The following is an 8837-nucleotide window of genomic DNA, read 5'->3' as shown; positions in this document are numbered from 1 at the left end:
ATACTCACCAACCAACATGAATACAAGCTTGTCAGAACAAATCCAGGTTCTGACCACCAAGACTTTACAGTGCATCCCATTGCACAGAGGGCACTATACAAGTCTAGAAGGGTAACGCATTTCGAGGGACTTGCCCTCTTCCTCAGTGCCTTCCAGACGTGTATCGGTTCTTTGCGCGATAGGATGTGCTGTAAAGTCTTGGCGGCCTGTACCAGGATTTGTTCTGACAAGCTTGTCTATATGTTGGTTTGTGGATATATGTTAGTTTTTTATTTTATTATTAAAGGATATCCGAGGATAATGCACTAGGCTGATGCGCCTTTTTTGACAGATATTCTAACCCTTTCCCCTTCTGTACAAAACTACTCTTGGGGATTAAAACAACTGAAAAATGAGATCTGTGACAAACAATTCGCTATTGTGGAGGAGTTGATGTACTGGATTCACCATTATATTCTCTGCGTAGGAAGCTGATGATTCAGCATCCCAGTTTTTGGTCGTCTCAACCTAATGCTGCAAATGAAAATTAAACAGAGACTCTGACTGCCAGAATTGCCAGTGCATGGCTGATGCAGGTCATGTGACCTGGAACTGGAGCATCAATGCTACTAGTGAAGGCCAGGTTATGACAAGGGTAACTATGCTGAAAGGGAGTAGGGATACTATAGATACTGTTATCTTTTAAAGCAGAGGTCTCCAAACATTCTAAACAAAGGGGCACTTTACAGTCCTTCAAATTTGATGGGGGGCTGGACCGTGGCCAGTGGGAGTAAAAAATGTCCTGGTGTCAGTGGGAGTAAACAATACCCCATCTTTGGTATTACGTGGATGACTAGTGCCCCATTGTTGCTATCAGTGAGAGGATTAGAGCCACATCATTGGTATTAGTGGGAGGAATAATGCCCCATCATTGGTGTCAGTGGAAGGAATAGTGCCCCATCATTGGTATCAGTGGGAGGATTAGAGCCACATCATTGGTATTAGTGGGAGGAATAATGCCCCATCTGTGGTCTCAGTGGAAGGAATAATGCCCCATCATTGGTGTCAGTGAGAGGAATAGTGCCCCTCTGTTGTTGTCAGTGGGAGGAAGAGTGTCCTATCATTGGTGTCAGTTGAAGGATTAGTGCCTTATCCTTGGTGTCAATGGGAGAAAGAGTGCCCCATCATTGGTATCAGTGGGAGCAATAGTGCCACTCTGTTGTTGTCAGTGGGAGGAATAGTGTCCCTTCCTTGGTATTAGTTAGAGGAATAATGCCCCATTGTTGGTATTAGTGGGAGGAATAGTGCCCCATCCTTGGTGTCAGTGGGAGAAATGGTGCCCCATCATTGGTATCAGTGGGAGGAATAGTGCCCCATCATTGGTGTCAGTGGGGAGGAATAGTGCCCCATCATTGGTGTCAGTGGGAGGAATAGTGCCCCATCATTGGTGTCAGTGGGAGGAATAGTGCCTCATCGTTGATGTCAGTGGAAGGACTAGTACCCCATTATAGGTGTCAGTGGGAAGAAAAGTGCCCCATCATTGGTATCAGTGGGAGGAATAGTGCCTCATTGTTGGTATCATTGAGAGGAATAGTGCCCCATTATTAGTATCAGTGCAAGGAATAGAGTTCCATCATTGGTATCAGTGGAGTGAATAGTGCCCCATCATTGGTATCAGTGGAGGGAATAGTGCCCCATCATTGGTATCAGTGGGAGAAATAGAGTCCCATCATCGGTGTCAGTGGGAGGAAAAAGCGCCCCATCATTTGTATCAGTGGGAGGAACTATGCCCCCTTGTTGCTGACAGAGGGGAGGGGGGAAATGCCCCAAGGGCCAGATAAAAGCAAGCAAAGGGCCACATCTGGGCCTTGGGCTGAAATTTGGAGACCACTGTTTTAAAGGTAACCTGGAAACACAGAGGGGTAGATTTACTAAAGGCAAACAGACTGCGCACTTTGTAAATGTGTTTGCTTTTACCCAGAGTTTAGTGAATGGGTTGAAGCTCTGCTGATTTCCATCAGCTAATCATGTGCAAGCAAACCTGCATTTCTTTTTTTTTATAATTTTCCTTGCACCTGATTGGATTTTCTTTACAAAGTGAAGCTTCACCATATTTATTAAGTTCTGAGGAAAATGAGTGCAACTGCACTTGCAAAGTGCACAGTCTATTTGCCTTTAGTAGAGGCTGCCATTGCTGAGCTCAAACAATATCACCTATATAAGTTGTACCCATTTATCTGAAGTCTTCTCTTCTCTACATCCATTCACAGTATAGCATTTATAAAGCTTGTCTGAGCTATCAAGGGGAGGAGAGCTGAAATTACACACTGCAGAGCTCAGTGAGGAGAGCTCAGAGAGCTGATTGGAGGAAAGGAACAACCCCCTCCACACAGCACACAGGAACAGAGCTGAGGCTGTCAGTCTGCTAGAGATCCCTCCCTGTCACCTTTTTTCTCTTGGTGTCAGAAAAACTTGTCAGAAGTGATTCATGCTGATAGCAGAGGAACACAACAACAGACAGAAATTACACTTAGTGCTCTTAACTGAGACAAGTACACACTATAGAGGGATATGTTTTGTTCATATTTCATGTCTGAGGTTTAAAACCACATTAAATTAAGTCAGTACAGCAACCAGGCAGCTAGCATTTTCAGAAGGCCAGAAATGGTATCTCCTTGTCATGAAGCATATAATGACTTCATTACAATTCCATGCTTCCCCCTTTTGTTTGGAGAAAGTGTTACACACAAACCTATATCTGTACATAACTGGTTATCTTAAAGCAGAGCTCCACCCAAAAGGGAAATGTCTGCTTGTTTGCACCCTCCCCCACTCCTCTGCCACAAATTTGCATTTTTTGGGGGGGGGGAACGGGTACCTAGTTTTGACAGGTACCCACTCCCACTTCTGGCTCAGATCACCACGGCGAACTGAGAAAGAAGTTTGCCCCCCCCCCCCTCTTTCCCCCATCCAATGAACATCCTCTGAAGAAGGACAGAGGATTCCACCATCCAATGAACATCCTCTACAGAAGGACAGAGGATTCCACCATCCAATGAACATCCTCTACAGAAGGACAGAGGATTCCACCATCCAATGAACATCCTCTACAGAAGGACAGAGGATTCCACCATCCAATGAACATCCTCTACAGAAGGACAGAGGATTCCACCATCCAATGAACATCCTCTGCAGAAGGACAGAGGATTCCACCATCCAATGAACATCCTCTACAGAAGGACAGAGGATTCCACCATCCAATGAACATCCTCTACAGAAGGACAGAGGATTTCACCATCCAATGAACATCCTCTACAGAAGGACAGAGGATTCCACCATCCAATGAACATCCTCTACAGAAGGACAGAGGATTCCACCATCCAATAAACATCCTCTACAGAAGGACAGAGGATTCCACCATCCAATGAACATCCTCTACAGAAGGACAGAGGATTCCACCATCCAATGAACATCCTCTACAGAAGGACAGAGGATTCCACCATCCAATGAACATCCTCTGCAGAAGGACAGAGGATTCCACCATCCAATAAACATCCTCTGCAGAAGGACAGAGGATGGTATAGCATCAGATGGAGATCCTGCATCAAATTCATATCTTTGGTTTCACAAAAGGATGTTAATTAGCAATGCTAGCACTTTGGCATTGCAGAGCTGGGTTCCTGGGTTCTGATCCCTTGAGAAGCACAGTCTGCATGGAGTTGGCATGATCTTCTGACATTTAAATGGGTATCCTTATGGTGCTCTGTTTTCTTCCCATAATCTGATTAACCAGTTCTGGACCAGGAGATTTCCCCCCTTAATAACCAGGCTATTTTTTGCCATTCAGCACTGCGTTACTTTAACGGACAATTGCGCAGTCGTGCGACACTGTACTCAAATAAAATTGATGTCCTTTTTTTCCCACAAATATATCTTTCTTTTGGTGGTATTTGATCACCTTAACCATTTTTATTTTTTGCGCTACAAACAAAAAAAGAGCGACAATTATGAAAAAAAAAAAAACAACATTTTTCAATTTCTGCTATATAACATTCCCAATAAAGAAACATTAAAAAATCAAATTTTTTCATGATTTTAGGCCAATTTGTATTCTGCTACATATCTTTGGTAAAAAGCAGGACTGCGAAATTGCGGCAGACAGATCGGTGCCCTAACTGACATTTTTTACACTTTTGGGGGGACCAGTGACATTACTACAGTAATCAGTGCTAAAAAAAATATGCACTGTAACTGTAATAATGACACTGGCAGGGAAGGGGTTAACCCAGGGGCGATCAAAGGGTTAAATGTGAGCGTAGGGAGTGTTTTCTAACTATGGGGAGGGGGGGTGGGCTTGTGAAATCAACACAGAGACCTGTGTTCCTAAATAGGAGGAACACAGGGGCTCTGTGTTGATAGCTGAGAGAGCAAAGATCTGCTGTGTTTACAACAGCAGACCGCTGTTCTCTCTTCACAGGGTGCAACCACGGGTGCCTGGCAGAAATCGCGACCACCCGCCCTGTGAATCAGCTTCTCCGCTGGTGAGTGGGCGCGTGGGCACACCCCTAGGATCACTCCCGTTAAACGCCGTACAGTTACAACGATTGGTGGGAGCCTGCCTGCTCAAAAAGATACACGAGCCCATTTTGAAACAGAATGGGGCTTTTTTGTCCCATTGACTTCAAAGGGATCCTATGAAAACACACGTATTGCACACATTTTTCAGGCGCTCCTATAAAAAAAGGCCATGTGGCCAGAAGCTTGTTAGACAGCCCATAGATGATTCCGGTTTTCTCATTCAACCAGCAGGTGGAACAAAGATAAAAAAACTCTCCCGATTCCCTCATCCACACACTTGATGAGGATGGGCGAATCTTGCTGTGCTATGGTGTTCTGATGAGGGTGGTGGGGGTGTTCCATGCTGTTGGAATGTTATAATAAATTGATCAGTGCTGCTGGCTATAGCTGGCAGCACTGATCTAATGGGATTTATCTGATGGGCTGGTTGTCATAGATGTGTGCAGGGGGTGTGCCAGGTGTGCCTGGACACACTGTAATCACTGCATGCAGTGGCCCATTCCCTCTATTGCCTGGGCTCCCCCCTGTGTTGCGCTCCCAGAATGGAGAGCCGGGGAAGGGGCTACTAAATATGTAATTTACTGGCACTTTCCTTTTCTAAATGAACACACTCACTCACTGAGTTCATTCAGAGCTGAAGTCTAGTAAACTGTGATTACTATGCTTCAGTTTACTATGCTCATCACAGAGCACTTCCTATTAGTGATCGACCGATATCGGATTTTCATCGCCAATACCGATATTTTGGCCATTGAATATCGTTATCGGCCGATATTGGGTGATATTTTTGTACATTTAAAAGTTTTTATTTATTTATTTATTTTTTTACACTTGACAGGTACTGTTGTGGAGGGATCTGGGGGTCTACAAGACCCCAAGCCCCTCCTCTGCACTTAAAAGCATTCAAAATGCCAAGTTTGCCTGTTTTGAATGCTGTCATTTTTTTGAATTTGGCGCAGAGTACCCGGAAGTCATGACATCACTTCTGGGTTTTTACATGGAGACCCGATCAGAGCGGCTTTGATCGGGTCTTCTCTTCGGTGGCCGTGCAGGTAGGATGCCCGGGTCTCCTGGTGGGATGGGAGACCCGGGCGAGCCGCAGAAGGTTGTCATTACGGCTCCATTCACACCTGGGCGTTTTTGAGTGTTTTTCAGCTCCAAAAACGCTCAAAAAAAACATTCCAAAATGCCCAACAAGTAAAACCCCATTCATTTAAATGGCCCCTGCTCACATCTTAGCGTTTTGACTCCTGAAGCAAAACGGCAGTAGCTGAAAAAAGTACATGAGCTTCTTTTTGGGTTGATTACCAGCGTTTTTAATAGATGTCAATGCCTGCCTCCAAAAATGCCTGAAAAAATGCCTGAAAATCACTGTAAAATCGCGGTAAAAATCGTGGTAAAATTGCGTTAAAATCGCTGTAAAAATCGCGTGAAAGCGCTACGCTCAAGTGTGAATGCAGCCTACAAGACAGCCGACCGTCGGCTATGCACGCCGATACCGGGGTGATGCCTCTAGCTGCAGACATCACGGTACAGCACTTTCCCGAAATATCGGCAATATCGGTAACCTCAGGGGCTGATTCCGATATATCGGGGGAAGTGCAGATCGGCCCTCGATATATTGGCTTTGCCGATAATTGGTTGATCTCTACTTCCTATCCATTCACTCTCTAGTGTAGCTGAGGCTGCAGAAAAAGGCATGTGAGTTTGAGCTTTGGGGTGCACACCCTGATGCAATAGGCTGCGCACACCGATGCTGGTTGTACATTAGTCGATTGGGTAGAAAGATTGTACAACCGCTCTCCCCATACATGGATAGAAATTTGAACAGTCCTGCTGAACCAGCCAAAGTCAATCCATGTGTGGCTGGCTTTATCCTAAAGAAAAAAAATCTTCAAAATTGTCTTCATGTATGGGGAATTATTCATCGAGTTTTTCAGATTTATTAAAACTGAAAACTTTTAAAATGACGTTAACGTTAAACTTTATATGAGATTTTAGGGACTGGGTTTATTTATTTTTAAAGTGTATTGTTTTAAAGAAATCTCACTTTTGATCTCAGCTCAGATTTTGTTCTGTCTTTTTTGTCCTGCTGGAGAATATTAAGTCATAAATTCTTCCTACTGCACAGTCTCCATCATTAAGTCAGGGATATTTTTTTTTTGCATTTATCTAAACATGATGAAGAATTCCGCGGTCTGCTCTTCCCTTTTTTTATGTTCTTATGAAGAGTTAATATTTGGGGTTCATCTATCACAAGCTGGAAAGTAGAAGTAGCAGTTAGAAGTGTGTGTGTGAAGTGGGCTGGGGTGGATGATCGCCGCGTGAAGCCCATATTAAGGAACTTTCAGCGAAGAATTTATGGCATCAGAGAGAAGTTTGTGGACAGTTTGCTGGGAGACGGCGGAGGCTGCCCGGATCTTTACCTTCTCCGAACAAGATATATAGATGGGAGAGGAGCTGGAAGACAAACACACAGCATTCTGTCTCCACAAGGCTTCCACAGAGGCGCCCTCATAAAACCAAAGATAAACACTTTACTATCAGCACTCCAATGGAGATGCCCATGAAGCAAGACAACAGCCCTGTGCTGAGATATTTCATTGGGAACATGGGATAGAATAATGTGTGTGTGATCTCTATGGGTGATCTCTATGTGATCTATATGGGTGATCCCTGTAAAACCTCTGCATGATCTCTATGTGATCTCTGGCTGATCCCTGCTTGATATCCATGTGTGATCTCTGGGTGATCTATATGTGTGATCCCTGTGAAACCCCTGCATGTTCTCTATGTGTGATCCATGTGAAACCTCTGCATGATCTCTATGTGATCTCTATGTGTGATCCCTGTGAAACCTCTCTATGTGATCTCTATGTGTGATCCCTGTGAAATCTCTGCACGATCTCTATGTGATCTCTATGTGTGATCCCTGTGAAACCTCTGCATGATCTCTATGTGTGATCCCTGTGAAACCTCTGCATGATCTCTATGTGTGATTCCTGTGAAACCTCTGCATGATCTCTATGTGATCTCTGGCTGATCCCTGCTTGATATCCATGTGTGATCTCTGGGTGATCTATATGTGTGATCCCTGTGAAACCTCTGCATCATCTCTATGTGATCTCTATGTGCAATGCATGATCTCTATGTGATATGTGTGATCCCTGTGAGACTTCTGCATGATCTCCATGTGTGATCCCTGTGAAACCTCTGTATGATCTCTCTGTGATCTCTGGTTGATCTCTGTGTGCCTATGTGATCTATATGGGTGATCCCTGTAAAACCTCTGCATGATATCTATGTGATCTCTGGCTGATCCCTGCTTAATATCCATGTGTGATCTCTGGGTGATCTATATGTGTGATCCCTGTGAAACCTCTGCATGTTCTCTATGTGTGATCCATGTGAAACCTCTGCGTGATCTCCATGTGTGATCCCTGTGAAACCTCTACATGATCTCTATGTGATCTCTATGTGTGATCCCTGTGAAACCTCTACATGATCTCTATGTGATCTCTATGTGTGATCCATGTGAAACCTCTGCATGATCTCTATGTGTGATCCTTGTGAAACCTCTGCATGATCTCTATGTGTGATCCACGTATAACCGCTGCATGATCTCTATGTGATCTCTGGGTGATCTATATGTGTGATCCCAGTGAAACCTCTGCATGATCTCTGTGATCTCTATATGTGATCCCTGTGAAACCTCTGCATGATCTCTATGTGATCTCTGGGTGATCTATATGTGTGATCCCTGTGAAACCTCTGCATGATCTCTGTGATATCTGTATGTGATCCCTGTGAAACCTATGCCTGATCTCTATGTGATCTCTGGGTGATCTGTATGTGTGACCTTTGTGAACTCTCTGCATGATCTCCATGTGATCTCTGTGTGTCATCCCTGTAAAACCTCTGCATCATCTCTATGTGATCTCTATGTGCAATGCATGATCTCTATGTGATATGTGTGATCCCTGTGAGACTTCTGCATGATCTCCATGTGTGATCCCTGTGAAACCTCTGTATGATCTCTCTGTGATCTCTGGTTGATCTCTGTGTGCCTAGAGAGGGAACTTCCAGAGGAGGACACATTGTAATGATTGTGGGGTGTCCTCTATTATTAGGCTGGTTTCTGCATTAGAAGCTTCTGCAAGATATTATAAATGTACAGTCAGGATGAATGTGATATTGGTAAAGAAACAGCATGGCATATAATTATCACTTCTATCTACCTTTTTTATCCACTGGCTATAAATCTGTCATTTTAGGATTTT

The sequence above is a fragment of the Pelophylax lessonae genome, assembly GCF_965119305.1.
Source record: "Pelophylax lessonae genome assembly, chromosome: 11".
NCBI classification, from domain to species: Eukaryota; Metazoa; Chordata; class Amphibia; order Anura; family Ranidae; genus Pelophylax; species Pelophylax lessonae.
The sequence above is the reverse complement of the archived record's forward strand: the minus strand, read 5'-3'. Positions refer to the sequence as shown.